A 20,859-nucleotide genomic window follows, 5' to 3' on the forward strand; every position below is an offset into this window, starting at 1 on the left:
CTATGTCGTTCTTTCCTGGGAGTCTCGTCACTCACCGCACAAACACCCCCCACGGTTGACTGTAGGACACTAGCGGGTCACAGAGAATTGCTGGGCGCGGGGAAGCCCCACACACGGGTGAAGGAGTGGCCGCTGTGTGCGGTGAAGGGGCCTCTCAGGACAGGAAACGCACGGGCGGAGAGGTCATGTGGAGGTTTCCCTTTTCCGCACCTTCACATTTAGTCTCTAACACTGCAATGAAGGAAGTGTTAAAGGTGTTTTAAAATGTGTAAAGACAAAGAGACTGAGCTAAGTAAATCCGACAGCCGTTAACGTCGGGTTATACCTGGTCTTACAGGCACTGCACCCTCTCGTCTGAGGAAGCCGGAGAGAGTGCAGACCCACCCACCCCGGAGGCCCGAGTGAGAGAGTGGGCCTGCAGGGGTGCAAGAAACCTCTGTGGATGGCGTTTAGGACCCCAAACACCTTGTTGAAAATGACAGCCGAGGTTAAATGACCTCATCTTCTCAATGGTGTGGAGTGAAATTACCTGGGGAGGCAGGGAGCGGAGACAGTGTGGGGATGAAACAGGTGAGAAAGGCATTAGACAATGAAGAAGAAGATGAATTACCAAGACAGCAGTGACCACTGGCCTGCTGTTGGCTGGTGCAAGTGCCCAGCGCACTGCAGTGGCCCCTGCTGACTGGCTGCTCCCACAGCTGGGGTCTGGCAGGAGCCTGGAGGAGAATGTGGGTGTGGGCTGAATAAGCAAAGGAGAGGGAGTTGGGGGGGGGGTGATAACCCCAGGATGGTAGGTGACCTGGCTGAGCCCCTGTAGAACTCGAGGGACATCAGAAACACCAGTGGCCTGAGCACTCAGTGGGTAGAGAGTGTATCAGGCTGAGCCGCTCTAACAGAAAATCCATAAATCAGCTTTAATTATGAGGGAAACTACCTCACATTCCCAGGTAAACCTGGGTTTGATACAGGCCCCCAAATTATTTTGCTTCTCTTGGTCCTTCCTCAATGTGGACTCCATTCCTAAGCAGGCTGTTCACTCCTGTTCTCAAAACACCACCCGCGGCTTGGCCCACAGGCTCTGATGCGTCTCCTGCAGGAACAAGGGCTTCTTCCTCCCAGAATGCTTACTGAAGAGAGAAAGGGGGCCGTGCTGCTTAGTTTACCAATTCAGGCCACTCGTGAAGTCAGCGGTAGGATTAATCCCACTCAAAACCTATGGCTGACAAATTCTGAGCATCTCTAAGAAGAAAGAAGGAGGTAGAAATGCTGAGGTGGTACCTTCAAACGCACTAGACCAGGGGTGGGCAACCTTTCTGTGAGTGTGTGCCAAAACCAGCAAAATCTCTGACTCAAAATTCTTCTGCGTGCCAACCCTAATTTTTTGAGAACATGTTATGCCTACTTGATATCTCTTTTTTTTAATTTAATTTTATTTTTTTTAATTAAATCTTTATTGTTCAGATTATTACATTTGTTCCTCTTCCCCCCCCCCCCTCATAACTCCCCTCCTCCCAGTTCCTGCCCCAGCCTCCGCCCTCACTCCCCACCCACTGTCCTCATCCATAGGTGCACGATTTTTTTTTTTTAATGTATTTTATTGATTTTTCACAGAGAGGAAGGGAGAGAGATAGAGAGTTAGAAACATCGATCAGCTGCCTCCTGCACATCTCCCACTGGGGATATGCCCGCAACCCAGGTACATGCCCTTGACCGGAATGGAACCTGGGACCTTTCAGTCCGCAGGCCGACGCTCTATCCACTGAGCCAAACCGGTTTCGGCGGTGCACGATTTTTGTCCAGTCTCTTCCCGCATCTCCCACACCCCTTTCCCCCCCAAGAATAGTCAGTCCATTCCCTTTCTATGTGCCTGATTCTATTATAATCACCAGTTCATTCTGTTCATCAGATTATTTATTCACTTGATTCTTAGATTCACTTGTTGATAGATGCATATTTGTTATTCATAATTTGTATCTTTACCTTTTTCTTCCTCTTCCTCTTCTTAAAGGATACCTTTCAGCATTTCATATAATACTGGTTTGGTGGTGATGAACTCCTTTAGCTTTTCCTTATCTGTGAAGCTCTTTATCTGACCTTCAATTCTGAATGATAGGTTTGCTGGGTAAAGTAATCTTGGTTGTAGGTTCTTGGTATTCATCACTTTGAATATTTCTTGCCACTCCCTTCTGGCCTGCATAGTTTCTGTTGAGAAATCCACTGACAGTCGTATGGGTATTCCCTTGTAGGTAACTGAGTTTCTTTCTCTTGCTGTTTTTAAGATTCTCTCTTTGTCTTTTGCTCTTGGCATTTTAATGATGATGTGTCTTGGTGTGGTCCTTTTTGGATTCCTTTTGTTTGGGGTTCTCTGCGCTTCTTGGACCTGTAAGTCCATTTCTTTCACCAGGTGGGGGAAGTTTTCTGTCATTATTTCTTCAAATAGGTTTTCAATATCTTGCTCTCTCTCATTTTCTGGCACCCCTATAATTCTGATGTTGGTACGCTTGAAGCTGTCCCAGAGGCTCCTTACACTATCCTCGCATTTTTGTATTCTTTTTTCATTCCGCCCCTCCGGTTGGGTGTTTTTTGCTTCCTCGCATTTCAAATCATTGACTTGATTCTTGCGCTCCTCTGGTCTGCTGTCGGGAGTCTATATAATATTCGTTATTTCAGTCCGTGTATGCTTAATTTCTAGTTGGTTCCCCAACATAACATCGAGGGTCTCATTAGTTTTCTTGTAGATCTCATTAAGTTTATCGGCGGCTTCTAAACAGTTCTTGAGAGACCTTAAAAGTGTGGTTCTGAACTCTATATCTTCCATTGACAATTTTGTCCTGTTTCTTTGTCTCCACATTTTGTTATGCTTTCTTGGTGCACCCCCTAGTGGTCTTTGTGTGCAGTCTTGTAGTTAAGCCTTGATTGTTGTAGCTAATACCAGGGAGGGTTTGACCTCCAGGCCAAGTGGCTGTGAGAATCAGCTATGTCTGCAGTGAGAGAACTTCTGTCCTCTAGGGAGGTGTTAATCTAGCCTTTGCCTGAGGCTATCGGGCAAATGCCTCTGTGCAGGGCTTGGGCAGGGCGGGTCGCACAGGATCAACAGGGTGGGCTGGAGAGAGCAGTTATGGCGGCTCTCAGTCCTGTCCCCAGGGGCTCTGCCTCTCTGAGTCCCAGCGACTGCTGCAAACCTCCAATAGAAAGCTGCACTCGCTCTGACCGAAGCCAGACAGTCCTGCTTCTCCCGTTTGAGTCTGGGTCCCTAAAGACTCACCCGTATCTGGAGCTCAGAGTCTGCGACTCCCTCCCGATTGAAAACGCCAACCGCGCCCTCCACCGCCAGCCCGCTCCGCGCACTCCGCACCTCAGAATTTGACTTCAGCACTGCGCCTCCTCTGAGTGTCCGTATGCGTTTCTCTTTCCTCCTAGTTGTAGGACTTCCACTCAGCCAGCGTTCCTGTGGTTCTGGGTGATGTCCCTTCCGTCTTTTAGTTTCACTTTTTTTTTTTTTTTAATATATTTTATTGATTTTTTTACAGAGAGGAAGGGAGAGAGATAGAGTTAGAAACATCGATGAGAGAGAAACATCGATCAGCTGCCTCCTGCACATCCCCCACTGGGGATGTGCCTGCAACCAAGATACATGCCCTTGACCGGAATCGAACCCGGGACCCTTCAGTCCGCAGGCCGACGCTCTATCCGCTGAGCCAAACCGGCTTTGGCATAGTTTCACTTTTGAAGTAGTTGTTCAAGGCAGCAAACTCCAGCGTTAACCTATGCGGCCATCTTGGTTCTCTCTTGATATCTCTTAAGGTGTACGTATGTGAAGAAACTTGAAGAAACAATAAAATTCATTCAAGCGACAAAAGCACAGCATATGATGATGAAGAATACACTTATTTTTTAATGTACACATGTACACTGACAGTCTGACAGAAAACTTTATGACTCCGTTTGACATTATCAGTGGGACTTTTGCTGCTGCATCACTGATGGCAGAGATTTTACATCAGGTTTATATTTCGTGACCTTCAGAGATGTGCATGAGCTACTACTTTCATCCGTCAGGCTGCTCCTATTACGAGACTTCACAAAATTCATCCCTGAGAACAAAGACTCACAGTGTATGTGGATGAAACCAAAACACTGGTCGGATCTAGGAAGGCAGGGAGAGTTAAGGCCGAGGCATAGAAATTGCTCTTCCCCTCTGTCGTCAATCCATGTCTATGGTCTTTAAGAGAACTTATGTAAAATTATTTCTTTATCTAAGATGCACCTACACTGAATTTATCTGAAAAATAAAAAAATAAAAAATTTATTTAAAAAATTGTAGCTTCCTTTCCGTCTGGCCGCAGCCATCAGGTAAACCAAGATGGGCGCTTACAAGTCCATCCAGGAGCCATGAGGAAGAAGCAGTCGGATGCAATGCGCTTCCTTCTCAGGGTGCGGGTGCGCTGCTGGCAGTACCGCCAGCGCTCGGCGCTCCACAGGCCCCGCCCCACCCGGCCGGCAAAGCGCGCAGCTGGGCTACACGGCCCCGCAAGGTTACGTCTTATATCGGATTCGCGTGCGCCGTGGTGGCCGCCAGCGCCCTGTTCCTAAGGGTGCGACCTCCGGCCAGCCTGTCCATCACGGCGTCAACCAGCTGAAGTTTGCGCGAAGTCTTCAGTCTGTTGCCGAGGAGCGAGCTGGCCGCCACTGTGGGGCTCTGAGTCCTGAATTCTTCCTGGGTTGGTGAAGACTCCACGTACAAATTCTTTGAGGTTATTCTCATTGATCCATTCCATAAAGCTATCAGAAGAAATCCTGACACCCAGTGGATCACCAAACCAGCCCGCAAGCACAGGGAGATGCGAGGGCTGACATCTGCGGGCGCAAGAGCCACAAGTTCCACGCACTATTGGTGGTTCTCGCCCGGCAGCTTGGAAAAGGCGCAACACTCTCCAGCTCCACCGTTACCACTAATATACGTTTGTAAAATCCTGACCTAATAAACAATTTAGGACAGTCGTGTCTGCTTAAAAGTATTCTTTGATTTGTTAAAACCAGTCTGCAGATTGTCTTATGAATGCGTTGTCACATTATGAAAGTTAAAGTGCAATAATGTTTGAAGACTATAAGTGATGGTGTGTCTCATTACTCATAAGATAGACGCTTTTGTCTTGGCTTTATGTCAGCGATTTTCAACCGTTTTCATCTCATGGCACACATAAACTAATTATTAAAATTCTGCAGCACACCAAAAAGTAGTGTTTTGCCAATCTGACCAAAAATAGGTATTTTTTTTAAAAAATATATTTTATTGATTTTTTTACAGAGAGGAAGGGAGAGAGATAGAGAGCCAGAAACATCGATGAGAGAGAAACATCGATCAGCTGCCTCCTGCACATCCCCCACTGGGGATATGCCTGCAACCCAGGTACATGCCCTTGACCGGAATCAAACCTGGGACCTTTCAGTCCGCAGGCCGACGCTCTATCCACTGAGCCAAACCGGTTTCGGCCAAAAATAGGTATTTTGATCCATTCTTTTTTAACTTGACAATCTAAGGGGGCTAGAGGTTAGTGCCCCTGACTAGTCAGGTATTGCATGTTTTAAAAATTGTGTCCCACAGTGTGCCACAGTATACGGATTGAAAATCGCTGCTTTATCTTATTAGGGAGTTTCCTATGTCAGTGTTTGGTATAGGTGTAACATTCTGTGAAGGAGTGCAAAACTAGCCAGTAGATTTGTTGGTGCATGTGATGAAACCTACAGCTTTATTAGGGTAATGCAATGCTCTCTGCTTGTTTACTCTCAAGGGGCTGTTTTTTGGAGTTTGAATTTTGCTTGGAAATGTGAAAGATAACCTAATCCATTCTCATGGTCCTGTGCAGAAAAATGAAAGTTAAGTAGGGGGTTCACATTTTTTAGATTAACCCAATATAACTGCTGCTTCTGAAAGAAGAAAAGTTTAAAAGGATGCCACAATTTTTTTAGGAGTATTGAATGATTCTGTTGAAAGAGGGTTCTCTTAAAATTAAACATTCTAGTTTACCTACACAAAACTGGCTTGGTCTCCGTAGTACCATTCACTTTCACGTAAACGCTAGAAGCCCTGATTCAATCCCATGACTGAATTTCCTGCAAAGTAGTAATAGTAATTACATTGGTGTGTATTGAAACTGATGGAAATTGAACAAATGAGAAGGGGAATTAGCTTTAAGGTGTGTTGTGTTATAACTATTATGAACCCGTTAGCCACGTTAAGGGGGAAAATGCGGTTGACTTTATTTAAGGGTACTTGTGCTTAGTTCATTTAGTCTTATAAGTCATCTTGGGCCAACCCACTATATCCATTATTCCTATAACGTTACTGAGAGTAGTCATGTATTGGTGTCAGTGCACGTTTAAGGTTTCCAGTCTAACCTGGGGCATTGTCTAGTCATTTTTCTCATCCCTGCTCAAACTACCCTCAAAATCCTTACCAATCCACAAACTTTCCAGGCCTTCAGTTGTGCTCACCTTAATGTTAAGCATACCACCACATTATGTTTGCTCTTGTCTTAAAATAGACTAGGCTTCTGTTTCCCAGGGTGAATCTGAGTGTGTAGGCAATATAGGAGAGGAATTGGCTCCAGTTTCCAGTTCTGGGTTTGCTGACTTAATAGGTAGTTTGGTTCTAAAATCCTAGTTGCTGGTTTCCTTTTTTAACCAATTTTTCTTATTTTCTTCATGGGTCTTAGAAGGCTTGGTTAAATGATTTCCAGAAACATGAAGCAAACTCATAAAACCTCTTAAGACCTAAATTCCTTTCCACTCAAATCTCAAACCATCTGTTTTGTGTGTAGAGGTTGTTCAACTAAAGGAATAAATGTCTGTTAAACTAAAAAAATAAAAAATAAAAAAATTGTAAATGGAAGATTATAAGAGAGGGTTTCCCATGCCAGCAAAAGTTACTGGCGTGCCATGTTTGGCACGCGTGCCAGAGGTTGCCCACCCCTGCACTAGACAGAAGGTAAGAGCGGTATCATAGAACCGGGAAGGTGGGCACGCGTTCTGTGGGGCGCATTGGGAATCAGAAGCGTGAGCCTTTGGCAGCTGGACTCCACCTGCCGCGCCTCTGCCGGGGGTGCGCAGGCCAAGTCTGCAGGGGCCGCAGGGGTGCAGCCGGAAACAGCTCCATGGTCGGAGAGGGCTGCGATGGGTGTCGATCGTGCGCGACAGGGGTTTTATTTGGCAAGCCAAAAAGTAGGACGGCTGCCAGGAGTGGGACTTGAACCCAGACCTCCATGAGAGACTGCAATCTGAACGCCGGGGCTTAGACCGCTCAGCCATCCTGACCACAGGTCCAGCTGTATCAGAGCTCACATGGCTGAGACCCATCGCGAGCCCTTGTGCCTTCCACGGCGTCGCTGGAGTCAGGCGGCGGTCGTGGTGCCCTGTGGACGGGCGGCGTGGCCGATGGGAGCAGGGACAGCTGACTGCCTAACGCGGCCGCCGCCCATCCTGGGCCGGGGCGCGACGCCCGCCCACGTGCTTCTCCTTGCGGTCCCGCTTGCCTTTTCGGGCCTCTTCCCGGCGCAGCCCCCGCCTTGGAGGTCACGGGCAGCGCGCACTCGAAGTTTTCAGCGCTACCCGTGTCGTGGTTGGGTCGGGGACAGGCTCCGAGTCATCTCCAGGTCGTGTTGCCGGCTGCTTTGCTGGAGGACGCCATTGGTTTGACATCAGGCGGGGCGCAGGCGGATCCCTGCACTGGGCAGGGCGTGGAGGGCAGTGCAGGCGCCGGCTGGCAGCCACAGATAGGGCCGTGTCCAGGGCCCCTGCAGCCGTCCTCGTTAGTATAGTGGTGAGTATCCCCGCCTGTCACGCGGGAGACCGGGGTTCGATTCCCCGACGGGGAGGTAGCACGTGCATTTTGGCCGCTGGCTCCGCCCCGGTCCTCGGTGCGAGTTCGGAGGGCGGCAGGGCCTGGACCTTTTGTGAGGCTCCAGGGACCTGGTGCCTACTGTGCGCTGAGGGGCTGTCAGGGGTGGGCAAACTTTTTGACTCGAGGGCCACAATGGGTTCTTAAACTGGACCGGAGGGCCGGAACAAAAGCATGGATGGAGTGTTTGTGTGAACTAATATAAATTCAAAGTAAACATCATTACATAAAAGGGTACGGTCCTTTTTTTTCAATAGTTTTATTCATTTCAAACGGGCCGTAGTTTGCCCACGGCTGGCTGGATCCTAGGGCTGGGCCTGGAAAGGCCTGGGGATCCTGGGCTCTAGACGCTGGGGCGCTACTGCGTGCGAGTGCGGGACACGAAGGCTCGTAGTGTTTTGAGGCAGGAAGAGAGCGGGGCACCTGGTGGTGCGGGACGACAGGAGGCTGAGCTTGGAGACCAGGGGCTGGCGCGGAGGGTGCGCTGGAGGCGCAGGCGCGGCTTCCCCGCCCTCCCTGCTGGTCTAGTGGTCGGGATTAGGTGCGCTCACCTCCGCGCCACGGGTTCGATTCCCGGTCAGGGAAGCTTTTCTTCTCTTCACGTCCGCGCACCCACTTTTAGCCAACACTGGCTTCCTTCCCCCCGGAGCCCGGCGTTTCGCCTCCTCCGTCTCGGGAGCTCGCCTCTCTCCTAAACCCGAGGGGCCCGCGCGCTCCCGCTCTGCAGCTGCGCGGGTGTCGGCGGGACCCTCCTCGCAGGGACAGGCCGCCCCTTCGGAAGGGAGTCCGGGGAGGGCAAGGCGTTGTCGGACCACCTGCCAGAGCCCGCGGCGCCTCAGCCGGAGGCTCCGGCCAGCACGGCCGCCGGGCCTTTCCCGCTTCGAGCCGTTCGGACCCGCTGTTTCCATCGTGGGTGGCAATGGGCCCAGGGGCGCCGTGTGCGCTCGGCAGGGAGGTGTGGGCGCGGCGTCCGGAGAGCTGGCCCGCCGCTGCCGACTCCGACGCAAGGAGATGGGGAGGCCGGCCGCGCTCCCAGCGCCGCGCTGTGGGAGGAGGTGGAGGCACAGGGAGGACAGTGGAGTCCTGGCCACATCGTGTGCAAATCCCATCCCGAGCGCTCTCCATCCTCCCCTAACGCGGCAGGAACGTTAGGAAAGCACCTCCCGGTCCCCCGCCCCCCCGCACACCACGCCTCCCACAGCGCCCGGTTCGCCGAGCGAGGTCTCGTCCCCATCACCGTCTTTCCTGCCGGCGCCCCGGCGCCCCGCGCGGGCTCTGTCCCGCCAGAACCCTCCTCGCTGTCGGCGCAGAGCCGACCTCTGTCCGCGCTGCTGCCCCGCCGTTCGCACAGACCCTGTCGCAGGCACAGGATCCCCGCGTCGCCCGCGGGCGCTGCGGGTCACCGCAGGCAGTGCCCTCCCGGGCTGGCCCCGGCGCGGGCGGGTGAGGGTGAGGAACGAAGGAGCTGGTGCCGTGGGTGGCCTTCCGCGAGGGGGTGAAGGCAGGGCCCACCGACTCCGTGAACACGGCGGAGCGCTGGGCTGCGCATTTGGGGATGTGAGAGGAGGAGGGTGTGCTGTGGGGGTGACAGGTGGGGGCGGGGAGGGGCGGCTAGCAGTGCTCCTGGGGTGGTGAGGGGACGCTGGTGGGGGTCCTGGCGGATCCCGTGCTGTGGTGGTGGTGGTCGTGCTGGTCCCAGAGAGTCGGTTTTAGGGGTGGTGCCGCCTGCCAGTGTTTGAAAACGGTTGCCCTGATCGTGATGAAGGGCATGTGGGCTGTGCATTGAGATGAGACCGTGAATTATTTTGCACCGGCTCCTGCGCCATGCTGACCTTGTAACCCTCCAGGAAGATGCCATCTCCATCTCCTAAGAGTGGCCGCATTCCTGCTCCTGGTTGTGCCAACCCGATGTAATGGGGGGAGTGCGATGCTGGATGGAGCCAGAGCGCTAGGAAAGGTGGTGAAAGGGAAAGGCGGGCATGCGGGTGCCAGTCACCGAGGAGCAGGAGGTGTTCTCTGCAGTGAAGGGCGTGACTCAAGCCGTGTGCTTGTGAAAAGGGACAAGGGAGGGGCTGAGCAATCAAGATGTGGGGCTGGGGTTCAGCTCCCAAGTCCAGTGGGTCCCATGTTGTAGCAAAAGGAGAGGTGTGTGTGGGTGGTGCAGGTGCAGGACCGGTGTCTTAAGGGGAAGCCTGAGCTCGGAACCTGGATGTCTCAGCTTGCAGAACCAAAATGGACCGGTGGGTTGCAGGGGCCGGGAACTGAATCCGGGCCTCCCGTGTGGCAGGCAGGCCAGTCCTACCAATGAGCCACTCATGCACGAACAGCAACTGTGATAGGCCGGCCCCTGCTCACCCCCCGCTGTGGCACCTGTTCCATTTGTGCAGAGACAGAGGCAAGACCTGAGACAGAGATGCCAGGCAGTCAAAGGTTCTAGGGCACAGCACAGAGCCAACGGGGACAGAAGGACTCGGGCGAACTCGCCAGCCCATCCTCCATTTCCTCCATCGTCCAGGGCCGCTGCAAGACTGTCAGTGTCTGCTCGCTTCGGCAGCACATATACTAAAATTGGAGACACAGGGAAGATTAGCATGGCCCCTGTGACAAGGATGACACGCAAATTCATGAAGCATTAAAATAAATAAATAAATAAATAAATAAATACAGACAGACAGACAGACAAACTGTCAGTGCCACCAGAGGAGGCCATGGACCAAGCTTAGCTGGCTCCCGGATCAAAAGCCCGGCAGGCCACGTATGGTGGGAGCAGCTAAGTGCCCACAGTCCCTTTAGCGACCCCCCAGGCGCAACCCAAAGTCCCTCCAGCGTCTGGGTTTTCTGCCTATTTGTGGTCGGGTTGGGAGTGGCGGTGAACTGAGGGTGTAAGGCGGAGGCCAGAGTTTGCAGGGGCCCCAAGGGTGCCAGTCAGGAACCGACTGTAAGGCGGGAAAAGGCTGCGATGAATGCAATCCAGCCGGGGGAAGCTCGTGCAAAAGTTTAGACAGCTGTCAGGAGTGGGATTCGAACCCACGCCTCCAGGGGAGACTGCGACCTGAACGCAGCGCCTTAGACCGCTCGGCCATCCTGACAGTAGGCTCTGGAGTGTGGACGCTCACGTGGCTGGGACCCAGCTGTGAACTCCTGTGGCCTCCACCCCGTGTGTCCCGTCCAGGTGCCCAATGGACGGGCGTTAGCGGGCGACGGGGAGCAAGAACAGCCGACCGGCCTCTCCCCTTCCTGGGCCGGGGCACGAGGCGCGCTCGGAGGTTTCAGTGCCGCCGTGTCGTGCTCTGTGGGAGGGCGCTGTTGGTTGGGTGTCCGGTCGGGGACCCACAGGGCCGCATTGGGGAAGGTAACGGGGGCGGTGGGGGGAGGGTAGGAACTACTGTGCCTGTCCTTCTCAGTATAGTGGTGAGCATTCCCGCCGGTCACGAGGGAGACCGGGGGAATCCCGACGGGGAGGCGTGTCCCGTTTGGTCGTTGGTACAGCCTCTGTCCTGTAGCTTGCCGATAAGAGCCCCCTTTCGCTCCTTCGCCCTGCGTCGAGGCCCAGGGCCTCAACTGGTGGTGCCGGGTGTTCCCCAACAATCCCTCTCCCCACCTTTCCTCCCGCAGGCACGCAGGGCATCCTCCCGCCAGCGCAGCGTCTGTGAGCGGCCCTCCCAAAGCGGCTGGTGGAGGGGAAGCGCAGCCGGTGGGCGGAGGGTGCGCGCCCCGTCGGTGCGGGCGGTGTCGCTCAGTGGAGGTGGGTTTGGCGACCCCGGGGCTGGAGACACGACCTGGGGGCAGCGGCGTGGAATCGGAGGGACAGGAGCAGTCGGCCAGCGACAGCGCCCGGGAGAGGCAGTTGGATCGACAACCTAGCGCAGCTACTGAGGCTGGCTCGGTTGGTAGCGGCAGTTCCCCGCGCTGGTGCCAGTTAGGACTAGAATTTCTAAAGGGCGCCTCCGGCGCGGCGTTGGTGGTATAGTGGTGAGCATAGCTGCCTTCCAAGCAGTTGACCCGGGTTCGATTCCCGGCCAACGCAGCGAGATAGTGGTTTTGCCCCCTGCGCCTGCGAGGACTGTGGACTCTGGGACTTACGACCTGGGCCGCGTTAGCGCCAGCAGGAGGCGTGTAGTGTTTTGAAGGTGCGCAGGCAGGAAGGGGGCAAGGCACGAGTGGGTAGGGGAGACAAGGCGGCTGTACTTGGAAAAGCAAGAAAAACTGGAACTGTGGAAGCTCCAAGTGGGTGGCCCAGAAATGCTTTATACATGAGACACAGGCAAAGCCCATGGCATACCTGTTCCCTGGTGGTCTAGTGGTTAGGATTCGGCGCTCTCACCGCCGCGGCCCGGGTTCGATTCCCGGTCAGGGAAAGTTTTCTTGTGTCTCTCCAGCACGGCCACACTCACATTTTAGGCAAAGCACTCTGACCCGCCCCCCCCCCGCCTCCCCCCCCCCCCCCCCCCCGCCCCTCGCCAGTTGATGCCGTTCGCTGTTAATGGTGGAGCAGCGGCCCAGTGTTTGAAAAGGGAACGTGGGGAATGCTGTGAGATGAGACGAAATATTTTCCACCTACTTGTGCGCCTTGTTGACTTGTGATCTTACAGGAAGATACGATGTCTCCATCTCCTGAGTAGCTCCATCCCACCTCCTGGTTGTGTAATTTTGAGAGCATAGGGTGGGAGAGAGCTAGAGCTGATGAAAGGTAGCGAAGGGGAGTGCGCAGGTGCCAGCTATGTGCGCCGCCATTGGTGTTCCTTGTAGTGAGTGGCGTGACTCAAACGGTATCTGGTTGATGAAGAGGGACCAGAGAGGTGTTGGGCGTGGAGGCTTGGCTCCGTAGTCGTGTTGTAAGAGGTATGGCGGAAGGAGCCCGAGGTGCACGCGAACAGAGCGGTGGGACCAAAAAAAGGAAACTGACTGCATGGGCCGGGAATCGAACCCGGGCCTCCCGCGTGGCAGGCGAGAATTCTACCACTGAACCACCCATGCACCGACAGGGGCAGTCCTAGGTCCCACAGCAACACCTATTTCTTTTGAGCAGACGGCAGCGCGGGACCCAAAACCGAGGCTGCAGGCATGTCTATGACCCTTGCGCGGCGCAGAGCCAACCGAAGGACCCAGAGACCCAGGCAGACTCTGCGGCCGTTGCTGCGTGTTCGTGGCGGTCCACGGCCGCCGCGAGACTGTCAGTGTCACCAGAAGAGACCAGGAGCTGGACCAAGCCTGGCCCGCGCTGGGATCCCAACCCCGGCAGGTGACGTGTGGAGGGACCAGCTGAGCGCCCACGGTCCCTCCAGCGTCTGGGTTTTCTGCCTATTTGTGGTCGGGTTGGGAGTGGCGGTGAACTGAGGGTGTAAGGCGGAGGCCAGAGTTTGCAGGGGCCCCAAGGGTGCCAGTCAGGAACCGACTGTAAGGCGGGAAAAGGCTGCGATGAATGCAATCCAGCCGGGGGAAGCTCGTGCAAAAGTTTAGACAGCTGTCAGGAGTGGGATTCGAACCCACGCCTCCAGGGGAGACTGCGACCTGAACGCAGCGCCTTAGACCGCTCGGCCATCCTGACAGTAGGCTCTGGAGTGTGGACGCTCACGTGGCTGGGACCCAGCTGTGAACTCCTGTGGCCTCCACCCCGTGTGTCCCGTCCAGGTGCCCAATGGACGGGCGTTAGCGGGCGACGGGGAGCAAGAACAGCCGACCGGCCTCTCCCCTTCCTGGGCCGGGCACGAGGCGCGCCAACCTGCTCCGCTTCGGGGCCTCATTCGCCCTCTTGGGCCTCCTCCCGCGCAGCCCCGGTTGGAGGCCACGGGCAGCGCTCACTCTGTGTCGGGGTCGGGCTCAGGCTCGCTCACCGGCTGCTTCATTGGGGGCCGCGGGGACTCAGGGTGGAGCTGCAGGGACCGGGGGGGTGTCCCGGGCAGGTAGGCGGGAGCCTCGCGCACAGGCGGTCTATGAACCCGCCCCCGCGCCGTCCTGGTTAGTATAGTGGTGAGTATCCCGCCTGTCACGCGGGAGGCCGGGGTTCGATTCCCCGCCGGGGAGGCCGTGCAGCTTTTTTGGTCACTGGCGCAGGTTGAAGACGTGGGCCCTTCTCGCCCTCTGCCCTGCTCGGGGGCCCAGACCCCCACTGTTTCCGGTTGGGCCCCAGCACCCCGCTCCCCGTCACTCCGACAGGCGCTCGGTGGCCGAACCCCAGCCAGGCCTCCCGCCGCCGCAGCTCCTGCCCAGCGGCCGCCAGCAGTGCGGGGGAAGGACTGGCGACGGAGCACAGCTGGGCCGCAAGTGGTCGGGGGGAGCCCCGTCGGTGCGGGCAGTGTCACCCGGTGGAGAAGGGCTTTGGGGACCAGGGCGCTGGAGACCCTGCGGCGAGGAACCCGAGGACAGGAGCAGCCGGGCAGCGAGAGGCCCCGGAGGCGGCCGGGCCTGCAAGGGGAGCGCTGCGCGGAGGCGGCGGGGCGACTCCGTGGCTGAGCGTCGGGCCCTGCTCTCGGAAAAGGCTGGGATTCGCCGCGGAGCGGCTGCGGCAGGGAGGGCGTCCAGGGCAGGGGGAGGCGTGAGCCGTTCCGCACAGGGAGGTCGGTGGGCAGGGGTGAGCACCGCGGCCGGTCTTGACCCGGCGCCGTTCCCGGCCCCGCTGCTGAGTGCGGGGCCCGGGGCTGCCCCTGGGTCGTGGGCCTGGTGCAGGGCGCGGCCGGCGGGGAGAGCGCGGGCACGGTGGGCAGGGCACCGGGCAGCTGCACGGGCAAGGCGGAGGCGCTGGCGCCCGCGGGGCACGGCGGCGCGGGAGCAGGAGGCGCCGGCCCGCAGGTCAGTCCGCCGCTCCCTGGTGGTCTAGTGGTTAGGATTCGGCGCTCTCACCGCCGCGGCCCGGGTTCGATTCCCGGTCAGGGAAGCTTTTCTTAGTCCTCGAGCCGCATCCCACCCACCTTTTAGCCGACGCAGGCCGTCCTCCTCCTCCTCCTGGCCACCTGCTCCCTGCACCTCTGGGCCCAACCTTCCCGGTCACGCCTCCCATCCCAGCCCTCTGCCCGCCTCGCCGGCTGGAGGCCTGCGGTGTTTCCCCTCCAGCGGGGTAGCTCGCCTGGATCCCGAGGGGGGCCCAGGGCGGCCCGTCTGCCAGCCGTGGCCCTGAGCAGGTAGCCGGCCGCTGCAGGACTCGGACTCTCCAGCATCGGGGACAAACCTCGCCATCGACAGCCCCCGCCGCCCCAGAGGGGTCCGGGGGAGGGTTCCCGGCAGAAACGGCATCTATACCTTCCCGTGGGTCACCCCGCCGGCGGCGTGCTTTCCGAGTTGACTGCTTTTATGTATTTTCTCCGGCTGGTGTGTTGTGGTGCGGTGAGCTATCTCACACCACCGGCTCTGTTTTCCACAAGACTGAGCTCTCCAGCTCTCCTCACAATCAGCCACGGGGGTCTTCTCAGCCAGTGGAACTGGAACCTCAGAGATACGTCCAGGAACAGGCATTCGTGTCCCTGCATTTTGACAAATCTTTTAGTTGGGCCTCCGGTCTCCGGACCTGGAGTTCTTGCCCGTCACAGGGGCTTCTCTTCACAGGACCGTTTATTTGCACAGAACTGGCAGTGCCCCCTGGGGTCCCGCTCCATCCTGCTGCTGACCACACCCTGCTCGCCAGCGCCTGTCACTGCCAGGAGGGGCTGGGAGCTTGGGTCACCAGGGGCTTGGCCAGCCTGCAAACAGCCATCAGCCCCTCACCCAGGCTGGCCATACCTCCCCCAGCAGGGACCCTCACTCCATGGGGGCGTGGCTGACCTGCAAACCACCACAGACCTCTCTCCCAGGCCGCCCCATGCCCCGAGGAAACCCCCACCCTGATCCAGGACACCCTTCAGGGCAAACCAGCCGGCCCCCACCCATGCACCATGGTAATATGCTAATTAGACTGGGAGACCTTCTGGATTGTTCTTTTGGACAAAGCCATGGTGGTGGGGCCCACGTAGAGGCAGTTAGAGGCCAAGAGGGGAGGGCAGTTGTGGGTGATCAGGCTGGTGGGGGGCGGGGCTATTGGGGTAAGCAGACCAGCAGGAGGGCCAGTTGGGGGCAAGCAGGCTGTGGGGAGGGAAAGTGGGGGCGAGCAGGCCAGCAGGGGGGGCAGTTGGGGTGAGCAGGATGGCAGGGGAGGCAGTTGGGAGCGAGCACACTGGCACAGGGGGCAGTTGGGGGTGATCAGGCTGGCGGGGGCACCATTTGGGGGTGAGCAGGCTGGCAGGCAGAGTGGTTAGGGGCAATCAGGCAGGCAGGCAGGCAGGTGAGCAGTTAGGAGCCAGCAGTCCCAGATTGAGAGAGGGATGTCCGACTGCCAGTTTAGGCTGGATCCCTGTAAACTGGCAGTAGGACATCCTTCAAGGGGTCCCAGATTGGAGAGGGTACAGGCCAGGCTGAGGAACACCTTCTCCCCTGTGCACGAATTTCGTGCACTGGGCCACTAGTCCTATATAATAAAGAGGTAATAAGCAAATTAACCCTCACACTCTCACAAGATGGCTGCCTACAACCAGGCCGGCAGGGGGGTTAGTGAGGGACAACCAAATGACTGAACAGCAGGCTTGCATGGGGCGACCAGGCTGGCAGGGGGGCAGTAAGAGGTGGCCAGGCCAGCAGGGAGGAGGCAGTTGGGGGCGACCTGGCCAGCAGCAGGAGGCAGTTAGGGGCAACTAGGCCAGCAGGGGAAGCAGTTAGGAGCAATCAGGCTGGCGGGGGGGCGGGGGGGGGGGAGTTAGGGGCAACCAGGCAGGCAGGCAGGTGAGCAATTAGGAGCCAGCAGTCCAGATTGTGAGGGGGCAGTCAGACATCCCCCGAAGGGTCCTGTATTGGAGAGGATGCAGGCTGGGCTGAGGGGACCCTCCCCTCTGTGCATGAATTTTGTGCACTGGGCCTCTAGCCTATATAATAAAAGCCTAAGGGACCCTTACGGTGGAACAACCAGAACAACCAGTTGCTATGATATGCACTGACACCAGGGGGCAGATGCTCAACTCAAGCTGTCCCCTGGTGGTCAGTGTGCTCCCAAAGGGGAGCGCTGCTCAGCCAGAAGCCAGGCTCACAGCTGGTGAGCACAGCGGCAGTGGCGGGAGCCTCTCCCACCTCAGCTAAAGAGCAGTGAGCCTAGCTGTAAGGAGCAGCGAGCAGGCGGTAAGGAGCGAGGGGTCCCAGACATCCCTCAAGGGGGTCCTGGACTGGGAGAGGGCACAGGCTGGGCTGAAGGATCCCCCCGCCTCCAGTGCACAATTTCATGTACTGGGCCTCTAGTATCAAATAATCATAGTTATAGTCTATTTCCTGGTTTCATAGATCTGTCTTTTGGAGCAGCTGGTGTCATGTTAGCTATGTATGGTTCTGATGTTTGTTGCTGGCATGCTTCTTTCTGACACATTGTGGGAAAATGGTTTGGGTCCCTGGGATGTGGCTTATGGGAGTCTTAGGCTCACTGTTTCTTTAGTGCCTCTGTACATCTCGATACAGTTGTGATGGGTCAAATATTCAAACTTACATATTTCAAACCATGGTACCAGAGCAATTATAATATTGGCGTGGGTAGATTATTTCTTTGTATGACAAAGTCACATGTTTTTTGTTTTTTAATGATTTTTAGAGACAGGAAGGGAGAGGGAGAGAGAAACATCAATGTTTATATGCACCCGTATGTTCATAGCAGTGCAATTTACAATAACTAAGACTTGGAAACAAGCTAAGTGCCCATTAGCAGGCGACTGGATAAAAAAGCTGTGGTGTGTTTACACAATGGAATACTACGGGGCCATATAAATGAAAGCACTCTTACCATTTGCAACAGCATGGAGGGACCTGGAGAGCATTATGCTGAGCGAGATAAGCCGGTTGGAGAAAGATAAGTACCACATGATCTCAGTCATGTGGAATCTAATGAACCAAATAAACTGATGATCAAAAATAGACACAGAGACATATAGAAGCATGAACAGACTGTTGAACCTCAGAGGGAAGGCAGGGGAGGGAGGGTGGGTGGGAAGAGATCAACCAATGAACTTGTATGCACATATGCATAACCTGTGGACACAGACAATGGGGTGGTGAGGGCCTGGTGGGGGATGGGAGTGGCTGGAAGAGGGTAATGGGGGGAAAGGAGGATCTATGTAATACTTTCAACAATACTAGTAAAGATTTTTTAAAAAGAAAAATAAACATCAGTGATGAGAGAGAATCATTGATCAGCTGCCTCCTGCAGGCCCCACATTGGTGGTGGAGCCCGCAATCTGGGCATGCGCCCTGACAGGGAATGGAACCATGACCTCCTGGTTCAACCACTGAGCCACACCAGCCAGGCAAGTCACGTGTTTTTTTATTGAAAAACATTCAACTGCTCAAAATCCCCATATGCAGAGTTAAATGGCAAAAATAGAACAACAAAAACATTTGCAATATTTGGACAAGGGAAGTCAGTTATATTCTCTATCATGTTTTCTCAGAAATCAGTAAGAAAAGGAGACCAGGACAGTTGACAAATATGTAACGTCCATGAGGGTATTCATAGGTGGAGTTCAGACAGACAAGCCTGTGCCCTCCGGGCGGTAGCGGTGGGCTGACGATCGCGCTTGCGACATTTAAGTACCTTCCTCTCTAACAGGAGCACTTCCACACTGAGAGCAAAAGTGAACGGATTTTACTCCCAGTAATGGCAGTGGCTTCGTAGTGTCCCTAAGATTCCAATCTCCTCTGAACCCAGAATGTGACCTTGTTTGGAATAGGGTCTTCGCAGGTGTAATTAGCTGAGGACCTCAAGATAAAATCATTCTGGACTTAGGGTGGCCCCTAAATCTAATAACTGGTCTCCCTGTAAAAAGAGGGTCAGACACATAGACACCCAGGGAGGCCATGTAAGGCGGAGGCAGAGCCTGAAGTTTCTTTGCGACAAGCCAAGGGATCAAGGGCGGCCCCAAAGCTGCCCCAAGGCAAGGGAGGGTTCTTCTCAGAACCTCTGCCCCAGGCCCTTCTGACGCCCCCCCCCTCCCCGCCGTGTGAAGTGACCAGCTGGTCAGCAGGGAGGGGGCCTGTGAAGAAGTGAGCTGATGCTTTGGTCTGAGGTCTGGCCTCTGAGACTGTGAAACAATACACTTCTGTCGTTTCAGCCCCGGAGTTTGTGGTACTTTGTGAGGGCAGACCTAGAACACCTCTACAGGCTGTTCCCAGAATGTGTGCACGCACTTTGAATAATGATAAAGGCGTGTTTATTAAAATACATTTCATTTTCACAACTGAGCTCTCAGCTGTTCAAGTGTGGCTACATTTTTTGGAACACCCTGTATGCTGAGTTAAATATATTATTAAATTAATTTTATCCTTTTTTTAATATCCCCTCTTGAAGAGGCCCTGACTCTCCCCTCTTCAATGCCCTATAGACAGGTGCATGGGTTTCCAAAAAATTGTGCAAACCCATTTTAAACACAACAAGCCCATTTTTTACCACACAATGTGGGGGGTAAGGTGTGGACCTACAGGATCCTCCTGCCGTTATACATAATCTGCAATAATAAAAGCGTAATATGCTAATTAGACAAGACAGCCAAACGATCTTCCGGACGTCCTTCCGGATGACCTTCCCGACGAAGCCGGGGCTGTGAGGGCCAAGCCCCTTGCATGAATTTCATGCACCGGGCCTCTAGTTATTAATAACAAACTACAACGTTCGCTATTGACTGATTACTACAATCGTGTTGTATTCATTTCTCTTACACCCCTTGTGCACAGCGCACCATTTCTCTCCACTAATACTAGTGGTGAATAATTTAGCAGCTGATGGCCATGTCATTAGTGTTGTACCGACTTGTTTGGTGTGCACAACAGGAAATATTTCTCTTTCGGAGAACAAGAAAAATAGGTTTATTTGCGTTATGCTTATTAATCTGTAGTTATTCAGTGTCTGGTAAGTTAATGTTCAAGAAAAAATAATTTTTATTAAAATGTTCTATTATTTTATGTTAACAATCACTCATTTATTTCAGCCCTTTGTGTTTAGCATGTCTCTATCGAAATAAACCTACGTTTCTATGAAAATGGAAGCTTGTTTTTTTGCGGCCACATACACCTAAACCTTCTTTATTTGGCCTGTGTTAGCCTTTGAGTTTGACATGCTTGGACTAAAGGGTCCCAGGCTGTGGGCTCTATCTCCAGTAGGGGGCGTGCAGGTGGCAGCTATCAATGATTCTTATCATTGATGTTTTTATCTATCTCTCCCTCTCCCTTCCTCTCTGATATCAATAAAAATATCTTTTTTTAAAAAGAGTTACAGTGGAGGTGGACAATGGCGGAATCTGGGAGAGCGCATCACTTGTTGGACTTTTTCTCTGAAGTGCTTTTGTTTGAAGAATAGCTTATGCAGTCCTGCTTTGTTTGGCAATAAGCACCGAGGAGACAGCCCTCGGGGAGATTGTAAGTCAGATGCCCCGGGCCTCCCACCACTCCCCTGAGACCCGCCCGGCTGCCTCTGACGCAACACCAGCGGGAGAAGCTGGCTCCGGGCATGTTAATGACTCCTCACCCAGAGGAAGCGTGGACTGCAAGAAAACAAAACCCACTCAAACCAGATTCAGTGAAGACAGGCAGACCGTCAGCATGCGGGGGAAACGCAAAGACAGCCAAAGGCAGGCACCCAGCTGCGGGCCGGAAGTGAAACTGACTGGTTTTGGGGAAGCCGGAACCAGCGGACGGGTTCTCTGCGCTTCTCTCCAGTTTCAGTCATCTCGCCCCCCCCCGCCGGCCCCTCCCGCATGGCCCTCAGGTGGTCTGATGCTGTGACTGTCTAACAGAAGCCTGCACCTGATTCACCTTTGTCACTCGAGCCCTCCTCCGTGGCCGCGCGGGGCCTGGGCGGGCGGTGGCGGCCGGTGCTGAGGAGGCTCCAGCCCTCGGCCGCTCCCAGGACTTAGAACCGATGCCGGCGGTGCCGATTGTCTCCTTACAATGTGGCGAGTGCGTCTGGATGT

The 20,859-nt window shown here is 54.9% G+C and overlaps 8 non-coding genes and 1 pseudogene across 8 annotated transcripts; 6 read left to right on the forward strand and 3 right to left on the reverse strand.

Moving 5' to 3' along the window:
- The first annotated feature begins 4,348 nt into the window (after positions 1–4,348).
- Positions 4,349–5,068, forward strand: LOC118673115 (annotated as a pseudogene).
- A 2,734-nt stretch (positions 5,069–7,802) lies between these two features.
- Positions 7,803–7,874, forward strand: TRNAD-GUC. Its single transcript has one exon. It is a non-coding gene; the product is annotated as a tRNA-Asp (tRNA).
- A 2,561-nt stretch (positions 7,875–10,435) lies between these two features.
- On the forward strand, positions 10,436–10,541 carry LOC118673886. Its single transcript, XR_004973538.1, has one exon. It is a non-coding gene; the product is annotated as a U6 spliceosomal RNA (small nuclear RNA).
- A 362-nt stretch (positions 10,542–10,903) lies between these two features.
- TRNAL-CAG lies at positions 10,904–10,986 on the reverse strand. The gene has a single exon. It is a non-coding gene; the product is annotated as a tRNA-Leu (tRNA).
- Positions 10,987–11,852: 866 nt separating this feature from the next.
- Positions 11,853–11,924, forward strand: TRNAG-UCC. Its single transcript has one exon. It is a non-coding gene; the product is annotated as a tRNA-Gly (tRNA).
- Positions 11,925–12,183: 259 nt separating this feature from the next.
- Positions 12,184–12,255, forward strand: TRNAE-CUC. The gene has a single exon. It is a non-coding gene; the product is annotated as a tRNA-Glu (tRNA).
- A 548-nt stretch (positions 12,256–12,803) lies between these two features.
- On the reverse strand, positions 12,804–12,874 carry TRNAG-GCC. The gene has a single exon. It is a non-coding gene; the product is annotated as a tRNA-Gly (tRNA).
- Positions 12,875–13,362: 488 nt separating this feature from the next.
- TRNAL-CAG lies at positions 13,363–13,445 on the reverse strand. Its single transcript has one exon. It is a non-coding gene; the product is annotated as a tRNA-Leu (tRNA).
- Positions 13,446–14,699: 1,254 nt separating this feature from the next.
- Positions 14,700–14,771, forward strand: TRNAE-CUC. Its single transcript has one exon. It is a non-coding gene; the product is annotated as a tRNA-Glu (tRNA).
- The last annotated feature ends 6,088 nt before the right edge of the window (positions 14,772–20,859 follow it).

Source organism: Myotis myotis, unplaced genomic scaffold (assembly GCF_014108235.1).
Source record: "Myotis myotis isolate mMyoMyo1 unplaced genomic scaffold, mMyoMyo1.p scaffold_m19_p_18, whole genome shotgun sequence".
Lineage (NCBI taxonomy): Eukaryota > Metazoa > Chordata > Mammalia > Chiroptera > Vespertilionidae > Myotis > Myotis myotis.